General features: G+C 44.8%; 1 protein-coding gene across 1 annotated transcript in view; it reads right to left on the reverse strand.

Moving 5' to 3' along the window:
* Nucleotides 1-19,137, reverse strand: part of INO80D (INO80 complex subunit D) — a 1,521,357-nt gene that overhangs the window by 405,685 nt on the left and 1,096,535 nt on the right. The window lies entirely within an intron of this gene.

A 19,137-nucleotide genomic window follows, 5' to 3' on the forward strand; every position in this document is an offset into this window, starting at 1 on the left:
AAAGTCTGGGTCTGGCCTCGGCTGGTGTCGCACTTCACCCGACGTCATAGCTGCAGTTCTTCGGGTATAAAGGCATCAGCCGACGCCATTTTCCTCAGTGTTTCTTGCCCCAGATGCCAGGTGCCCTCTAGGAAGGCTAAATTTGGATAAATGCAAATGGTTCCAAATAGTAGAGAGCAAACAAAAAATAAGCATGTATGTACATATATACAAACAAATACACCATAATAGATTCCCCAGCTAGCTACAAGATGGGCAAATACCCTAGGAGTACCACAGAGGGAAGGAGGGTGGGTAATCCTGACTGCAGATGCATGCCTATCGGACATCTACATTTATGGTAGGTACAAAACTGTACTATGTCCTTCAAGGATGCATCTGCAGTCCTTACAAATGGGTAGAATACCATAGCCAAACTGGGGGAGGAGGAGAAATAAGATTATGGTGTAGTTAAGATCCCTTGCAAAACAGCAGTGGCAAAACCTGCTCGGGATCTGGAGTATAAAGGTAAATTTTAATGCTTGGCAAATGTATGCACGGAGCTCCAAGTAGCAGCCTCTAAAATGTCTTTGGTAGCCACTCCTCGTAAAAAAGCTGTGGTAGTGGCTGTAGCCCTTGTAGAGTGAGGCCTGATGTTTTCTGGAGTTTTCTTCCCATGGTAGGAGTAACAAAATCTAATGCAATTTCTATCCATTTAGAGATTGTCTGTTTTGAAATTGCTTTTCCTTCCATACCTGTTGCGTATGCTACCAGTAGCTGGTCAGTTTTTCTATTGCTCTTGGTCCTGTCCAGGTAGTAGCGTAATTGTCTATGTACATCCAAGGTATGCAACAGTCTTTCTCCCCTGTTCTGTGGGTTGGGGAAGAATGTAGGTAGGTGGATAGCTTGATTTAAGGATACCCTGGAGACCACCTTTGGCATAAAAGTAGGATTAGTTCTCATGGACACTCTATCTTGATGGAAGATCAGGAAGGGCTGTACTGCCATTAATGCCTGTAGCTCAGATACCCTTCTTGCTGAAGTGATTGCAAGCAGGAAAGCAGTTTTCCATGATAAGTACTGTAATTCTGCTGTTGCTGCTGGCTCGAAAGGAGGGAGTGTCAACTTTTCTAGCACAAAGTTCAAGTCCCATGCTGGCAATGGTGGCTTCCTAGGTGGTTTTACATTTTTAATTCCTTTCAGAAACTGTCTGAGCAGAGGATGTGAGAAGACTGGAGGATCCAAGTTGTATTCTGCTGAAATAGCTGATGCATGAATCTTAATGGAAGAATAGGATAGGCCGTTGTGGAAGAGCTCTGCCAAGTACTCCAGGATGTTAGCCATGTTTACCAGTGACACATTCTCTCCTTTTGCAGTACTCCAAATGAGATATCTTTTCCATTTTGCTGAATAATTTTTTCTTGTTGAGGGTCTGCGAGCCTCCAAGATAATGTCTTTAACCCTTTGAGATAAATCTGGGTTATTTGGTCTTATGCAATGCTCCAGGCAGCCAGCTGCAGTGTTTTCAGGTTTGGATGCAGGGTTTTGAAGTTGTTCTGTGTCAACAGCAAGGGAACTAGGGGCAGAGGCCATATTTGTTCCCGAGACATACTCCTCAGTAATGGGTACCAATGTTGCCTTGGCCAGTCTGGAGCTATCAGGATGATCCTTGGACGGTCTTCTTTGATTTTCAACAACACCTTGTGCATCAAAGGAAGAGGTGGGAATGCATATGCTGTCAGGTTTTTCCAACTGAAAGATAGGGAGTCCACTTTCCAAGCAAGTGGGTGGTACATCCTTGTGCAGAATTTTTTCAGTTGGTGATTGAGTGGGGATGCAAATAAGTCTATTTCTGGTAGTCCCCATTTCCCTGTAATGGTTTTGAAGATGTCCGGATGCAGCATCCATTCGTGGGCATCCGTGGTAGTTCAGCTTAGGATGTCTGCTAGTATATTTTCTTTTCCTGGCACAAAAATTGCTTGTAACTGAATGTCGAAGCTCAGGGCCACATTCCAGAGGTCCATTGCCATCCGGCATAGAGGGTATGAATGTGTGCCTCCCTGTTTGTTGATGTATCACATAACTGTGGTGTTGTCCGTCCTTATCAGCAGTTGACCCTGTCGAAGAAATGGTCTGAATGCCTGAATTGCCAGTTTTACTGCCAGCATTTCCTTTTGATTTATGTGTAGGTGCAGCTGGTCTTGAGTCCATAAGCCTTGCATGCACTTGTCCAGCATGTGTGCCCCCCAACCGAGGTCTGAGGCGTCTGTTGTGATGGTCTGGCTTGGTTGAGTGCTGTGGAAGGGCAGTCCCTTGTTTGATTGACAAGCCTGAGCCCACCATTGGAATTCTTGCTTCAGGCATGGAATTATTGGAATTTGGGTTTCTAGGCTGTGCTTGTGCTGAGACCATAAATTCCTTAGGTACCACTGTAACTTTCTCATATGTAGTCTGGCATGTGGAATCAATATTATGCAGGATGCCATGTAACCGAGGGCTTGCAGGACTTTTCTTGCTGTTAGCTGGTTCTGCTTTGTTAATGCCATGAAGTAGAGAGGAAGTTGCTCCTGTTTTCTACTGTCAGGAATGCCATTTGCTTTGATGTGTCCAGATCTGCACCCAAGAAGGTTATCCTTTGGGATGGTATCAGCCTTGACTTTTTTATATTGACTGTGTATCCCAGGGCTTGTAGTAGATGAATGACCCTTTCCAAATCTTTTGTTAATTTGTTTTGTTGTCCGCTTGTAACAGGCAGTCGTCCAGGTAAGGGTAAATTTGAATTCCGGAAGCCTGCAATGAGCAATTACTGATGCCAGGCATTTCGTGAATACTCTGGGCAGTAGATAAGCCAAAGGGCAATGCTGAGAATTGATAATGCTCTGATCCTGCAAGAAATCTGAGGTATCTTCTGCAATCTGGTCGTATGGGGACGTGCAGGTATGCCTCCTTGAGATCTAGAGTTACCAGCCAAGACTCCTTGCCCAGCATGGGAAGAAGCTGCTGTAGGGTCAGCATTTTGAATTTTGGAACAATGAGGTATGTGTTTAAAGCGGACAGGTCGAGAATAGGTCTCCATTGGTTTTCTTTTCTTGGTACCAGGAAGAGTCTGGAGTAAAATCCTTGCCCTTGTTCCATAGATGGTACCCTTTCTACAGCTCTCATCCTTAGTAAGTGAGTTATTTGTTGTAGAGCTTCTGTCTTCTGATTTGGAGGTAGGTTTGGCATTCCTCTCTTCCTTGGTAGAGTATGGAAGTGAAACCTGTAACCTTGGACTATTGTCTGTAAAATCCATTTGTCTCCTGTGATGTAATGCCAGTTTACTGAAAATAAGGCTAGCTTCCCGCCTAAGGGTGCTTCTAGTTGTTCCCTGGTAGGCGGTGCCAGAGCCAAGTCACTGTGATTGTCCTGTGGAAGTGGTGGTGGCTGGATCTATGGCTGTACCTCGCTGGTTGTTAGCCTGCCATTGACGTCCCCTGTAGGCACCTCTGGATTGACCCCTGCCTCTTGAGCGCCTATTTCTGCCTCTCGGAGCTCTGGAGGTGTCTGGAAAGGACCAATTCTTGGAAGGCCAGTTCCTGCTAAACCTTGGAGGCTGGACCTGCAAGAAATCCTTGACTGTCTGGACAGATTTTGCTTTCTCTTCCACCTTCTTCAGCACTTGCTGTGCAGGGGAGCCAAACAAATTGAGCTTATCCATGGGAGCATCTAGGAGCTTTGATTTAACATGGTCTGGTAAGGACTGCTCTTTTGACCATGCATGTCTTCTGATCACTGTGCCAGTCATGGCTGATCTAAAGGAAGCCTCCAGTGCATCATAGCCGCATTTTAAGGAATGATTACTGACCTGCTGAATGTTATGTACCATTTCCTGTACAGATTTTTTGTCTAATGGTTCATGCGAGGACAGTTTTTTAGTTAACTGGTCTAACATAAATTCCTGATTCTGAATCATGTGGAATTGACAGTTCAAGGCCCTAGCTGAAAGAGTAGCAGAAGTGTAAACTTTTTTACCCCATCTCTCTAAAGCCCTAGATTCCCTTTCAGAGGGAGGGTTTTGGCAGAGGTAGCTGCTACAGCCTTGGGTCCCTGGGAGATAGTTTCGGATCTGCAAAAGGAGCCTTATACAAATGATAATGTGTGTCCGAACCCTGTAGTACCTATCGGGCTTAGCAGGGGCCGGAGGAAGAGAATCAGGAGCAGTACAAGCATCATTAAATGCATCATCCACAACAGTAAGTACTGGAGGAATGGCTAAAGGCCTATGCTGTGGCAAATGCAAAAAGGTTCTACGCCTTTTCCTAGAGTCTGAAAAATCCTGGCCCTGCCATTGAAATTGTTCCCTCATAGCATGCAAGGTTTCCCCAAAGGAAAATTCCTCAGGCGGAGAGGCAGAAGGAATGGACTCTTCTGCATCAGAGTCCTCATAAGGAGAAAAAGGGCCCTCTGGAGGGTTTGAATTATCTGATTCATCAGAGGAGCCATCTGAAGAAACTGGCTCAGGGGGCTCTACTCTAGTCCTCTTCTCTGGAGGTGGGTGAGAGGCCCTGTCCGGATGTGGTTGGGATCCCCGGATCAAAGAAATGAGATCCTCTGCTAGACTAAGCATTTGTGAACTAGAGCTAGGCCTGTGAGAGGGGGTCTTAGCAGGCACAGGTTTGGTAGTTTTTGCTGCTTTAGCCCTGGCAAAGGCCTTAATCGACATGGATGCAGGTGGCCTAGCAGCTCCACGTGCAGGGGTAGAAATATCCAAAGGGATAGTATCAGATAAATCCTGTGAACCTGAAGAGCAGGTGGGATTTCAGTAGCAGATTCAGCCAAGCTGGATGAGGCCTCGGTAAGAGGCAAGCTTTCGGCCGACGGAAGAACCGTGGACTCGGTTTCAGCCGAAACCGAGACACTCGCGGTTGGCTTAACCGCGGTTTCGGCCGAAACCGTGGACCGCGAGTGTCGGTCCTTTTCCTTGCGCTTTTTAGAAATTTGCGTAGTCGGAGTATCCGACGGCATAATGTAAGCAAAAGCGGAGCCAAAAAACTCTTCAGCAAAATCCGACCGACGTCTAAGTGTCCGTCGGTTGAAAGAAGCACAGGCTAGACAAGCTGCTACGTCGTGGTCTGGGCCTAAGCAAGGTAAGCAGTAAGAGTGGAAATCTTTATGAGGTATTTGTTTCCCACAAGTTAAACAGTTATTCACTTTTTCTGACATCGGCTGAGGCAAGAAAGAGTCCCCAACGGGGTACTTAGCTTTTTAGAAGTCTTCGGTAGTAGTAATCTCTGGTTCTGACCGACCGGCACTTGCGAACAGCTTCTGCTTCGGGCGCCACGTGGCAAGAAAGACTGAGGAAAATGGCGTCGGCTGATGCCTTTATACCCGAAGAACTGCAGCTATGACGTCGGGTGAAGTGCGACACCAGCCGAGGCCAGACCCAGACTTTGGAATCCGGCCGACCGAAGGGCTGCCTGACGACAGGACAACCCATTTGTAAGGACTGCAGATGCATCCTTGAAGGACATCCCAAATGTGATGACTGTAACAGTGAAACACAGAGAACATATTGTGATTTCTGCCCCTGGCCAGCTGAAAAAGAAGAAGAAACCAGTACTGCCTGGGCCAAAAAGGAGTCACCAACAAAATTTTTGGCTTGTCCTTCTTAACCTTTTGAAATTGGCAAAAGAGTGAAGATATAGAGTACTAAACCATGAAAAAGACATGGCATCCATCCTTTTATGCCAGAGGGCTTGGGTCCCTGGAGAACTTGATCAGTTGTCTGTTCTGCGGGAGGCAAAAAGGTGTTTCTGTGAAATATCCATTGAGGAAAAAATGTCCAGGAAGGCCTTCCTGTTTAACATCCAATTATGAAGGTCTGCCCTGGACCTGCTCATGGGTGAAGCTATACAGATTGAGGTACCAAAATGGCTTCCTCATGTGGAGTCCTGAAATGGAATCATAGGAAGAGTGGATGCCATGAACTTGAAGGCTCTCAAAGCCTCTCTTGCGGAGGTCTTCTGTAAGGAGAAAAGGCTCCGAAAGAGCTCTGTCAAAAACAGAACCTTGTCTGTAGAAAGGATGGAAGGCTGTCAGTGTTGATTCTACATCTTAAGAAAATCTGCTCTTGAGATGGGATAAGATATTTTTCTTTAGGTTTTGTGTGAATCCTTGACTACAAAGATTTACGCCCGATTTACAAGGCATTCTCAAATTCAGCACTGTTGTAGCTGCTACACATCCACAAGTCAAACAGAATGAGGGTCACCCAAACTAGGGATCTAACAGTCTGCAACTCACACAAAACATACTGAAGAGACAAGTACCTGTCTTAGAGACTGCCCCTTCTTTGGAACAGGCTTCCTATACACATTAACAGAGCCCTTCCCTGGCCCTCTTCAAAAGCAATTTGGATCAATGGATGGGGTATCGCATATTCACACTTGGGCTACTGCAGCAGTGGGTGGTGTGAAAGGTAGTCCCTTGTTTTGGTGTCAGGCCTCTACCCACCAAAGGAATTCTAGGTGTAGGCAAGGTATGATAGGAATCATTGCTTCTAGATCCGGACAATGTTGACACCATAGGCTTTTTAGATATCACTGTAGTTTCCTCATGTGCAGTCTTGCATATGGAATTAGAAGAATGCAGGAGGCCATGAACCCCAAGGCTTGCAGTATTTGTCTTGCAGATAGCAGAGTTTTTGTGGCCACTTGTTTGAAGTAGGTTGTGAAATTAATTTGATTCTCTGGCATGAAGCCATCTGGGAAGTTGTATTCAAGCTTGCTCCCAGGAATATAATTTGTTGACAGGGTACTAGGTGTGATTTCTTTTCGTTTATGGTGTACCCCAGAGAAGTTAGAACCCTCTGTACAAAGACCAGATGATTCAAAAGTATGTCCTGGCTTTCTGCCTGAATTAGACAATCGTCCAGATATGGGTATATTTGAACATTTCTTTGTCTGCAAAATGCAATAACTGGAGCTAGGCATTTTGTTAATTCCCTGGGCACAGTAGATAAGCCAAAGGGCAGTGCAGGGAACTGATAGTGCGTGTAGCCTGCTTTGAAGCGTAGGTATCCTTCTGCAACATTCCCTGATTAGGATGTGCAAGTCTGCTTCTTTTAAATCTAGTGTTGCCAACCAAGCATCTTTGCCTAGCATGGGAAGTAACTGGTGAAGTATCAGCATCTTGAATTTTGGAATCTCCAAAAAGGTGTTTAGAGCAGACAGGTCTAGGATAGGACACCATGAATGGTCTTTTCTGGGTACCAGGAAAAGCCTCGAGTAGAAACCTTGCCCCTTTTCCTCTTTTGGTACCAGTAGAATAGCCCCCATGCTTGAGAGAGAAAGTACTTGTTTTTGGGCCTCTGCCCACTGATTTGGGGGTAGGTCCGGCCAACCGCAAGCTGGCAATGTGTGGAAGTGAAATATGTATCCCTGGGACACTATATTTAAAACCCATTTGTCCTGGGTAATGAGTTCCCAGTTCTTTGCATGAAGAGCAATCTTTCCCCCCAAAGGGGCAGTCAGTTGATAAATGCTTTGAAATTTCAAAAGGAAGTCAATGAGACAGTTTACCATAGGGGGGAGTCTTATTACTCCCAGATTTGGAAGTGGGAGGCCCCCCACTGCTTAGTCCTGTGTGTCCTCTGAGACTGAAACCTGGGGTTTTTGTTGTGTCTTGGTTTGGCTTGAGAAGACCTGAAAGGGGCTGGAAAGGACCAATTCTTAAGAGGGCCAGTACCTACTAAATCTAGGAGGCTGAACTTGTAAGAAATCTTTAACAGTTTGCATAGATTTAGCTTTATCTTCCATATTTTTAAGAACTTCCTCAGCCTTGTTGCCAAACAGGCGGTCCTGATTTAAGGGAGCAGCCAACAATTTAGCTTTAACATGATCAGGCAAAGATTGCTACTTAAGCCAAGCATGCCTTCTGAGCACAGACCCAGTAACACCAGCCCTGCAAGAGGCCTCTAAAGAATCAAAACCACATTGCAAAGTATGTTTTCCAACTTGTTCAGCAGAATGCATTAAATCCTGTAATTATTTTCCACACAGTCTGGAATAAACATCATTTTCTGTTTAAGAAACCCAATAACATGTTGCTGATACTTTAACATATGAAACTGGCAGTTTAAAGCCCTAATGGCCAAGGTTGCAGATGTATAAACCTTCTTACCCCATCTATCCAGCGCCCTGGAGTCTCTATCAGAAGGGGTAGGATTTTTAGCAGTAGAAGCCTTAATGCCCTTGGGCCCCTGTGAAATAGTCTCCGGATCCGCAATAGGATTTTTAAAAAGGAACTTGTGTGACTCAGGGACCCTGTAGTATCTATCAGGTTTTCTGGGAGCAGGAGGCAAGGAATCAAGGGCCAATGTCTAGTACAGGAGGAATAGCTAAAGGACTATGCTGAGGAAGGAGTAAGAAATCCCTAAGCCTCTTTTTTGAATCAGAAAAATCCTGGCTTTCCCAGTGGAAATTCTCCCTTAAAGTATGTAAGGTTTCCCCAAAAGAAACATCCTCTGGAGGGGAAGCAGAGGGAATGGAGTCCTCTGCATCAGAATCCTCATAAGTAGATAAGGGCAAATTCAGATCATCAGAAGAATCAGAAAAAACAGAATCCTGGTCAGAAGATTCATAAACAACTTCAGTCCTAGGCCTCTTAGAAGGGGGGGGGGGATTGGCTACACCGGATTAGAGTTATTAGATCGTCAACCATTCTTAGCATTTGTTTTTTAGGGATAGAGGCCTAAACATGTGGCCTGGGCACTGTTTTTTTAGGCATGGTTCGAGATTCAGGCCTAAGTGAAGAAGGAGGCATTGGTTTAATATGCAAGTCCTTAGGCCTGAATACACCCTCAAAAGCCGGTGCCTGCACAGCAGCTCCGGACCCATCCAAGGTAGAGACATCCGGGGATTCCATAGTTGAAGCATCTCGCAGCATACCAGACTCCGAATGGGTCTCAGTAGAGGCTTGTGAATCAGAACTAGTGGGTATCAGGGGCTGCGAAAGCACCTCACTGAGTACCGGCGACTGGCTTAGGAAAAGCGTTGTCGGAAATTTTGCACCTCGGCGGCCTGTCTCTATCTTTGCTCTTTTTGGGATCCTGGTAGTGGGAAGGCTAACTGATGACATTTCAGGATAATTAAACCAAGAACCGAAATATTTAGAGGCAAAAATATAGAGACAACGGATAGTACGTTGATTAAATAAAGCACAAAATGGATAGCAAGGTACATCGTGGTCAGGGCCTAGGCAAGGAATACAGTAGGAATGAAAATCTTTATGCAGTATTTGCTTTCCACAAGTAATGCAATTATTAACTGTTACTGACATCGGTAAGGAGCAAAAAAAGTTTCCCCAACAGGGTACTTAGCTTTAGTTGAAGACTTCACTTCTGAAACTCGAAAACGAAAATTTCAGGAGTCGGCCGACCATCACTTGGGAACTGCTGCTTTGGGCACTGCATGGCAAGAAAGACTGATGTAATGGCATCGGCTGCATGTTTTATACCCCTGACGACCTGACGTCATGGAAGAAGGGACAGCAACCGATGCAGGACCCAAGACTTTGTTAATCAGGCCGACTGAGGGCTACCTGCAAGCAGATAACCCAAATATAATGACTGCAACAGTGAAACATGAAGAAAATCAGATATTCAGTCATCTGTGTTTGATAGTTCAGTGCAGGGTGGCAGAGGTATAAACTATTTTGCCATACCTGTCCACAGCCCAACTGTCTCTATCAGATTGGCAGCATACTGGATGCAGACAGGAGTTTGGTGGGCTTATCTGTAGTGACAAAAACAACTGATGGGTCCTCAAGAGGATTTTTATGAAGCAATTACATCTCCTCTAGAACCGTGTAAAACCTGTTTTTTTGGGTGCTGGTTTCAGGACAGGGTTAACAGCTGAATATTTAGGGGACTCCTACTTCCAGTAGTTCACACTACCTTTTCTGTATATTTTTGACCTATTTATTGTCACACTCAAAGATGTTGCATTATCCTGGGGATGTTTTCACCAAATGAAATCTCTTCAAATGGGAAGTATGGTAATGTATCATCATCTCAGGCCAGTTGTCCTGGAGAATGCATTTGGTGGGGAATAAACCAGTGAGTCTTCATCTGAATTTGATTCCTACTAATAATCCTCCTCTAAAGAGGATTCATGCTACCTTTTCAAAGGAAGGGGACAGGTGAAGGAGAAGAGAGAAAGGAAGGAGGTTTCAAAGATAAGATGGCTTTGTATAAGCCCTGAGAAACATCCTGCCATTCCTTCCCATGACAGGTCCAATGGTGGTGGTGGTGGTGGGGGTGGGGGGGTAAATGTATTTGGTCTTTTGTTTATTCATTGTAGGGATGAATAAAAGACTAAATGTATTTGGTCTTTTGTTTATTCATTGTAGGGATGTCCCCTTTAATATAGCGTGATGGTGCTGAACCTTGGTAGACCTCAATAATGGAGCCTGGGACCTTTGCTCTAATATCTGAGGTATGGCCTCCAGTGCCTCAGAAATAATTTTCCTGGGTTTTCCCTTCTCATCCATGGCAATGGGAGTTTCAGTCTTATCAGACATGTGAGCAAGAGACACCATACTGCCTTCCAGCAGGGTTGTGGTACCAGGCGTCTTTGAATGACTTGGACATACCGCTGATTCCTGCTGCATCTTGGCAGAAACAACAGAGTCAGGCTGAGCAGACAAAGTTTCCGGTTTTAATTTTTTTTACTACTATTTAGGTGCAAGCGGGACATCCGAGGCAAAGGGTTCCACCATATTGCTATGCACAAGACACTTGAGATGTTCGGTCTCCAAGCAAACCAGGTTCTACAACTACATGCTCAACCTCTAAGCAAAGCAAACACTGTCAGTAGAGGTCATTGAAGGGGATTTCCCTTCCACAGGAGAATTTCCCTCTCTTAGTTGACATGAGCAAATCTTTAGCAAATGGAATGTTCCCCAAAGGGGTACTTAACCTGACCAAGCCTTGCAACTCAAAGCATTGGTAGCAGTTTATTCCTTCTACTGGGGCCAAGATAGTCTGAGGATCTTATGCCTTCACATCCTTTTATGTACCCCTTCACCTACAGGCTGAGGTCATGCACCTGATGTACTGTGCTTCTAGAATGTTTTTGACTTTGGTACTCCAGCTGGTGTCAAGTTTCCCTTGGCATATAGTCAACAAATAGTGGAATATTGCAACAATGACATAAGTAAAGACATCTGGGGAGAAACCTACAGAGCCAGGGAACATGTTACTTAAACTAGCACTGTTCTCTAAAACATTCAGCTCTGTTCATCTGTTAAAATTCCCTACAAGAACATAGTTCTAGTTTAGGGTCTGAGGTCACCCCTTGATCCTAAACTAAAACAATATTCTACTACTGAATTCAAATTCCACTACACATGACTTAAGTATTGTAAACTTGGAACAATAGTAGATTTGAATATGTAGAGTTTCAATGACTACTTATCACATTTACAACATCTGATAATCAGGCAGTTGAAACAAAGATATGCTTCCTTCTTTCATTTCTTTAAATTTTTATCATTACAGTCTGGCAGGGCAATAGTTTAGGACATGCAGATATACAGTATCTCTTCAAGAGGGACTTGCTATGTTTCATAGATAGGTACTAGGCTATTGGCCCCAAGGCCTATACAAGCCTAGCCAAAAAGGTATCCTGGCTTTCGACACCAAGAAAATTATTTTCCTGTGCCCATGTCGAGCAGAGCCACAGAGGTCATCCCCGGGGTGAATTTCCTATTTCCCATCCAATCATCGAGATTTTTTTGAAGAGTGCTAATGAGGAGATTTGTTCGATACAGATAGGTAGTTTGTTCCAGAGTATGGGAAGTCTCTGGGACAGGAATCTATCCCTCCAGCATATTCTGTTTATTGTGGTGACAAGGTTTAGGTCCCTAGAGCATGTAGCTCAGAGGGATTGGGAAGTGGAGCATGTCCAAACAGCTCTGGGTTTGAAATAGCTTTGTATGATAGGCAGAGATCGCCTCTGAGTAGGCGATATGCGATAGAGTAAAGCTTGAGTTTTTTTGAGACAGTCTGCGTAGGGCATCTGTTTGAGGCCAGTAATCCTCTTTGTAAGGTATTTCTGTGGCCTTTCCAATTGTTGTAGATGTCTTGTAAGGTACATACCAAAAGGGGCGTTGAACTCTATAACGGGTCTAATGAGTGATGAGTATAAGGGAAGAATGACGTCTTTTTTCCTGGATGAGAAACCTTTTGAGATGAGGTGTGCCACATAGAAGAATTTGCTGACTACTGTGGCGATGTAATTATCAAATGTGAGACTATTGTCCACCTGTGTCCTAAGGATTCATCACACTTTCGGTGTTAAGTAGACTACCACCTATTTGGTAGCTCATGGGTACAGAGTTTTTCCCCAAAGGGGAAGACAATGCACTTTTTGGTACTGAACTTGAGGCCATGGCTTTGACACCAGACATCTGTCTCTCAGTGAGGCCCTTTTGTAGGATCTCGACATCGTTAGGAGTTTCAATTATGGCTCCTAGTTTGCAGTCAGCTGTGAACTTCATTAGCCAAAGACCTTCTATGTTAGCCTGTACTTCAGAAAAGTAGATACCAAACAGGAGAGGACCAAGGACTGAACTCTGTGATACTCCACTTGTCACTGGTCTTAAGTCGGTTTTGGAGTCTGCTACTTTCAGTGTGGGTTCTGTCAGTGAGCCAGTTGGCAACCTATCTTGTGACATAGGGAATTATACCTAGTGTAGTGAGTTTATCTGTAATTCCAGAGTGGGGGATGGTGTCAAAAGCATTGGCGAGATCTAGATAGGCTGTTTGAACCACCTTACCCTCGAATACGGCTTTGGTGATTGCTTCGAAGACGTCAATCAGGTTTAGGAGACATGGTCTGCCTTTTACAAACCCGAACTGGGTGGGATCCAGAGTTTGGGGATTACCAATGTCTTTGTTTATAAGTTCCATGATGATATGTTTCATGGCCTTGCAGACCAGGCTTGTTAGGCTAACGGGGCGGTAATTCCCAGAGTCCGTGGTGGATCCCCCTTTGTGGAGTGGGATAACCATCGCTGTGCACCATTCAGTGGGCACAAAGCCTGAGGTGAGGCTATGATTGAACATGGTGCTTAGGTGGGGTGTCAGTTCATTCTGTAGTTCATGTAGAACTGGCTTTGGAGAGCGTGGTTTTTACCTGTGCAGCCATGATTACAGGAATGTACAGTTGTGTACACTTACCATAACTGTAGATGTTCGAGTGTATTCACTGTTGCAGTCATTACATTTGGGTAATCTGCTGGCAGGTTGCCCTCAGTCGGCCTGATTAACGAAGTCTTGGGTCCTGCGTCGGTTGCTGTCCCTTCTTCCATGAAGTCAGGTCGTCAGGTGTATAAAACGTGCAGCCGACACCATTACTTCAGTTTTTCTTCCCCCAGATGGCAGATGACCCCCAAAGGGGAGCAAAATAAAATTAAAAACACAATATACCTCCAACCAAAAGCAAATACACCAAAAAGGCTTTTAAGCATAGTAAAAGAAAGTAGAGATATAGTAAGAGAAAAACAAGGGGCTGGAGGGAGGGTAACTAGGACTGCAACAGTGAATACACTCAAACATCTACATTTATGGTAAGTGTACACAATTGTACTATGTTCTTCATGTTTCACTGTTGCAGTCATTACATCTGGGTAAATTCCCAAAGCTATGGTTGGGAGGATGGATTTATATAGCATTAGGACCAGCTAAAAGGCCCTGCAAAACAGCAGCGGCAAAACCAGCTCTAGATTTAGAGAAAATTGGTAAGTGCTAATGCTTGGTGAAAGTATGAACTGAACTCCAGGTAACTTCTAGAATATCCCTGGTAGGAACACATCTGAGAAAGGCTGCAGAAAATGATGCAGCCCTGGTGGAATGAGATCTGATCCCCTGGGGGATAGGTTTTCCATGGTGCTTATAGCAGAAATGAATGCAATGGCTTATCCATTTAGAAATGGCTTGTTTTGAAATAGCCTTCCCCTCTGCCCCTGCAGCAAATGTCACCAGCAGTTGTTCAGATTTTCTTTGAGATTTAGTCCTGTCCATGTAGAATCTAAGTTGTCTGTGCACATCGAATGAATGCAGAATCTGCTCCCCCTTGTTCTGTGGATTGGGAAAGAAAGTTGGCAAATTAATGGACTGATTAAGAGCCACACTGGATACCACCTTGGGCACGAAGGATGGATTGGTCCTGAGTGACACCCCGTCGCATGAAAGATGATGAAAGGCTCAACTGCCATAAGGGCCTGTAATTCAGATATCCTTCTAGCTGAAGTGATTGCTAAAAGGAAGGCTGTTTTCCAAGAAAGAAATTTTAAGTCTGCAGTAGCAGCTGGCTCGAAAGGAGGTAAAGTGAGTTTCTCCAATACAAAGTTAAGGTCCCAGGCAGGGGTTGGAGCTCTCCTGGGTGGTCTCAAATTTTTGGCCCCTCTGAGGTACTGCTTGAGCACAGGATGACAGAAGAGGGGAGGTTCTGTGTTATAACGAGCTGAACCTAAATGGCTGAGGCGTGGATTTTAATGGAGGAAAAAGACAGGCCCTTGTGAAGCATCTCAGTTAAGTAATGCAAAATCTGAGGTAAATTGGGCGCTGCTGTGCTCATCCCTTGAGAATGATTCCAGGCACAGAATATTTTCCATTTGTCAGCATAAGATTTTCTAGTACTATGTCTTCTCGCCTACAAGGTGACATCCATTACAGGTTTGCTGAGGGATGCTAAGGGTAAATTTAAGTGATTAGTCAAGCTGCAAGTTTCAGTGTTGGGAGCTGAGGGTGCAGAAATTGGTTCTCCTGCTGAGACAGTAAGGAAGGTGTCTGAGGCAGGTGCCATGGAGAAATTTGTGACACACTGCGCAGGAGTGGGTACCAGTGTTGGCGTGGCCAGTCTGGAGCAATCAAAATCATTTTTGGTTTGTCCTGTTTGACTTTTAGCAGAATTTTGGAGAGCAGAGGCAGAGGGGGAAAGGCGTAGACTGATAGGTTTTTCATGCTGAAGGACAGAGCATTCACTTTCCAGGCTTTTTTGTGAGGAGTTCTTGTGCAAAATTTGTCCAAGTGGTAGTTCTGGGAAGGAGGCAAGTGGAAGTGGAAACACCCCAGTGCTTAGTTCTGAGTGTCCCTTAGGACTGAAACCTGGTGCTTTTGGTGTGTCTGGGTTTGGCTTGAGTGGATCTGGAAGGAGCTGGAAAGGACCAGTTCTTTGTAGGCCAGTGCCTAGTGCACTTGTAAGAAATCTTTCACAGTTTGCATAGATTTAGCTTTATCTTCCATCTTTTTTTGAACTTCTTCAGCCTTATTGCCAAACAGGCGGTCCTGATTTAAAGGAGCATCCAACAGTTTTGCTTTAACATGATCAGGCAGAGATTGCTCCTTAAGCCAAGCATGCCTTCTAAGCACAGACCCAGTAACAGCAGCCCTGCAAGAGGCCTCTAAAGAATCAAAACCACATTGTAAAGTATGGTTTTCCAACTTGTTCAGCTGAATGCAATAAATCTTGTAAATCTTTATTTTCCACACAGTCAGAAATCATCATTTTCTGTTTAAGCAGTCCCATGACATGCTGTTGATATTTTAGCATATGAAATTGACAGTTTAAAGCCCTGATTGCCAAGGGTGCAGAAATATAAACCTTTTTACCCCATCTATCCAGTGCCCTGAAATCTCTATCAGAAGGGGTAGGATTTTTAGCAGTAGAAGCCTTAATGCCCTTGGGCCCCTGAGAAATGGTTTCTGGGTCCACAACAGGATTTTTGAGAAGGAACCTGTGGGACCCAGGAACCCTGTAGTATCTGTCAGGTTTACTAGGAGCCAGAGGCAGAGAATCAGGGGCCATACTGGATTCCGAAAACACATCAACAATGTCTAGAACAGGATGTATAGCCAAAGGCCTATGCTAGGGAAGAAGAAGGAAATCCCTAAGCCTCTTTTTGGATTAAAAAAATTCCTGACTTTCCCAGTGGAAATGCTGCCGTAAGGTATGTAAAGTTTCTCCAAACGGAAAGTCCTCGGGGGGGGGGGGGGGTTAGCAGAGGGAATGTAATCCTCTGCATCAGAATCCTCATAAGTAGGTATGGACAAATCTAGGTCATTCGAAGAGTCAGAATAAATCAGAAGATTCATAGTCAAGCTCAGCCCTAGACCTCTTAGAAGGGGGGGGGGGTTGACTACCCCTGATTAGAGTAATTAGACCTTCAGCCATTTTGATCATTTGCATTTTAGGCATAGGGGCCTGAACATGTGGCCTGGGCGTCGGTTTTTTAGACATAGATCGAGATTTAGGCCTTAGTTTTAAAGGTGGAGTTGGTTTAATATGCAAGTCTGTAGGCCTGAATACACCCTCAGAAGCTGGTGCCTGCACAGCGGCTCCAGACCCATTCAAGGTAGAGACATTCGTGGGTTCCATAGGTGAAGCATCTTGCGGCATACCGGAATATGAATGGGTCTCAGTAGAGGCCTGCAAATCAGAAGTAGCGGGTATCAGGGCTGTGAAAGCGCCTCACTGAGTACCGGCGAACTGGTGACTGGCTTAGGAGAAGTGTCATCGGCAGTTTTGGACCTTGACAGCCTCTCTCTATCTTTTTCTTTGCATTTTTTCAGAATTCCGGTAGTCGGATGGATAGCAGACGTCATTTCTGGATAATTAAACCGAGAACCGAAATATTTAGAGGCAAAAATGTACCGACGACAGATAGTGTGCTGATTAAATAAAGCACAAAACCAACAGCAAGTTAAGTCATGGTCAGGGCCTAGGCAAGGAATACAGTACAAATGAAAATCTTTATGAGGTATTTGCTTCCCACAAGTAATGCAATTATTAACTTTTACTGACATTGGTAAGGAGGAAGAAAAAGTTTTCCCAATGGGGTACTTAGCTTTAAGTTGAAGACTTCAGTTCTGAAACTCGAAAATGAAAATTTCATAAGTCGGCCGACCGGCACTTGCGAACTGCTTCTGCTTCGGCACCGCATGGCAAGAAAGACTGGTGTAATGGCATTGTCTACATGTTTTATACCCCTGACGACCTGACATCATGGAAGAAGGGACAGCAACCGACGCAGGACCCAAGACTTTGTTAATCAGGATGACTTAGGGCAACCTGCCAGCAGATTACCCAAATGTAATGACTGCAACAGTGAAACACGAAGAACATCTTTGCATTCTTCTGGTATAGAGATGGGCCCTTCAGGGAGTGGGGGGGGGGGGTAAAGTTAGCACTGAACCTATCTGCCAGGATGTTGGCAATATCAGTTGGTTCTGTATATTCAGTGCCATTGTGCTGTAACTCAGAGCAGATCTGAGTGTTGCCATTGAGATTCTTGACATAGCTATAGAATGCTTTGTGGTTGTCTTTAGAATCAGTGGCAATTTTATTTCATAACTAGCTTTGGAGGATTTTATGAGGGATCTCTGCTTCTTACTGAGGCTGACCAGGGAGTTCTTCCAGTCATGGGAATTTACTGTTTTTTGCAGCAGTTTCTTTCTTCTGTTGTAGAGTTTGTTTATGGCAGGGGGACCATCAAATTGGCTTCCTTTTTTTGGAGAATAGCATATTGGTTCTGTTAGGGATAGCACGATCCATGCACTCGTGTAAGTGCTTATAAAGTTCATTTGTGTAGGATTCAGCAGTCGTACCTCTATTGTCCATCTGCATGGATGTTGTGAAGTTTGCCACTTCTGTCTTAAGAAGTGTGAAGTTGGCTTTGGAGAAATCTTTTACAGTGGTTTCCCTAATGGGGGGGTGGGGGCAGGATGCAGATGTCTAGGCTGATTAGCTTGTGGTTGGATATGACCAAAGAGGAATTGACCTCTGGTGTGGAACACCGGTCACCCATGTTGGTAATTACCAGGTCTAGGATATTGCTGCCCCTGGTGGGGGTGTGGAGAAGTTGATCCAAGGCGTTGGAATTTATGAATTCCAGAAAACGTTGAGCAAAAGAGTTGGTACAGGAGTAGTTTTCCCAGTTAATGGTGGGGTAGTTGCAAGTGTCCATTATTAGGGTGTTGGGTTGTACTCTAATATTTTTCTGTGTATCAAGAAATGAGGAGTGGGAATCCTGGGGCATGGTGGGGGATCTGTAGAAAGTTACAATTTGGATTGCAGTCTTGCACAGAGTTATAGTTGCACTTAGATAACCTCGGATGCATTATGCTGAACAACTAGCCTGGAGGTGTGGATATCCTTAATGAATATGGACACGCCTCCACCTTTAGTGTTTTGGTCCAGGTTAGGTGGCCAAAAGGTGTGGTATGAATTATAGCCTGGTAATGCAGGAGTGCTCTCTGGAGCCTTGAACCAGGTCTCTGTCACTGCACAGATGTCGATGTTCTCCATTTTAAGGAGTGCTTTGAGTGAATGCATTTTGAGGTTTAGACTTCTAGCATTGAGTAGCATTACCCACAGATTTTGCTTGCTTGCGCCTGTTACGGTGGTGAATTTGTCATTTGAACCTTGCCTAAAAAAAGCACTATAGGGATGGCAAGAGCCTTAGCCAGTATCCAGAATCCCAAGGGCGACAGGTGCAGGCCATATCTGGAAAAGCATCGCGTCTGTTGATCATGTCATCCCAGGCAGACAGATACTAGATTCCCTCAGAATGACACCAGAAGCTTAGCCAATTGTTGAAGTCAATCATTTTGTCCTTGTACTGTGGTATCATTCTGGGTGATGACAGGATGCTACTCAGGGCTAGGGTCATACCCTGCCTGGGCTACAAGACCAGAGAGCTCCTCCATGTCTGTTTTCATGTAGTCCAGGGAGGTACGTCTGAGGTCATTCACACCAACATGGATAATGACGGAGTCATATTTGTACTACTTGTGGAGTGACCTGAGTGCATGCATTATGTGGTGGATCCTGGCACCCGATAGGTAGCTGACAGTAACTTTCTCCTTGTTAGCCTGGTGAGTGGAACATCAATATGCCTGACTATAGAGTCACCTATGACTAGAGTGCTGGGTATGTTGTTATGCCTTATGGGCTGTGGTTGAGTGGCACACTAAGTTTGTGGGCTATGTGTCATTTGGGTTGTGTTGGGGGTGGAGGTTGCATGCGTTTCTGCTTTGGAGGTCTCTGTTGCTTGAGCAAATTTTTTTTGAGAGCCTCCGCGAATGTAGGTGTGTGTTTTTTGTTGCTATGTGTG

The sequence above is a fragment of the Protopterus annectens genome, chromosome 6.part1 (assembly GCF_019279795.1).
Source record: "Protopterus annectens isolate FY-2018-M chromosome 6.part1, PAN1.0, whole genome shotgun sequence".
NCBI classification, from domain to species: domain Eukaryota; kingdom Metazoa; phylum Chordata; order Ceratodontiformes; family Protopteridae; genus Protopterus; species Protopterus annectens.